Source organism: Octodon degus, unplaced genomic scaffold, assembly GCF_000260255.1.
Source record: "Octodon degus isolate 3935 unplaced genomic scaffold, OctDeg1.0 scaffold00141, whole genome shotgun sequence".
NCBI classification, from domain to species: Eukaryota; Metazoa; Chordata; class Mammalia; order Rodentia; family Octodontidae; genus Octodon; species Octodon degus.
The window spans coordinates 6075225-6076240 of NW_004524717.1; positions in this window are offsets into that span (position 1 = coordinate 6075225).

Below are 1016 nucleotides of genomic sequence, written 5' to 3' on the forward strand. Positions count from 1 at the left end.
TGAAAAATTGAGAAGCCAGACACTACAGATAAGAAACCCAAAGCCAAAAAAGGTTCTGCCAGTAGTACTGGCAAAAAGGGTAAGGTGAAAGCAAAAAACATCCAAGAATGGGCAGCCCCACTGCAGCCAAAATCCTGTCCTTGTTAAAGACATTGGTAGATACCTGATCTGGTATGTATTCCAGAAAGGCTTTATACAAGAGAAAGACTTAATACACTTCTGTGAAATAAAGAAATGTTTTCTGAACTTTGGTAACTGCAATTTTTGTCCCTTTTGTGTGGACTGTTAGTCTTAAGTGTCATCATATTTGTTGCCACTCCTGTCTGGTAAGTCTTTGTAACTTTGATGGAAACTCTGTAGCTACTGTTCTGCACAAGGCAGTGATGTAGGTGAAGAATTCCTGGGACAAGATCACTAACAGCTGTGCTTCCAATGCACCATGAGCAGGCTCCACAGACAGGAAGTGCTCATGAAGAACAGCTCCATTGCTGGACATGAGAGACGGGGCCTGTGCTTCTACAGGAAATGGAGTTGCAAGAAATTCAAGCCAGAATTAAGGGTTTGGAGTTTTTGATCATATTACAGGAGGAGATGACATGATTAAATTTGAATAATTGTAGATTTCTGAACATGAATAAATGTAAATTGTTGTACATGAAAAAGACACCCCCTGAAAATAAACCCTATTGCATCTTTTGGAGCAAAAACTAAAAAAAAAAAAAGTGAAAATCCTCAAAAACCTCACTGATGCTTACTTCAAGAAGAAAAACCTACAAAAACCCAAACACCAGGAGAGTGAGATCTTCTCCACCAAGAAAGAGAGATACCAGATTTCAGAGCAGCACAAGATGTATCAGAAAGTGGTGGACTCACAGATTTTAACAAAACTCAAAGCTGCTCCTCATCTCCAGGACTACCGGCAATCTGTTTTTGCTCTGACAAATGGAATTTATCCTCATAAATTAGTGTTCTAAATTTCTTACTAAGAGCCTAATTAAATAACTGATACCTTTTTT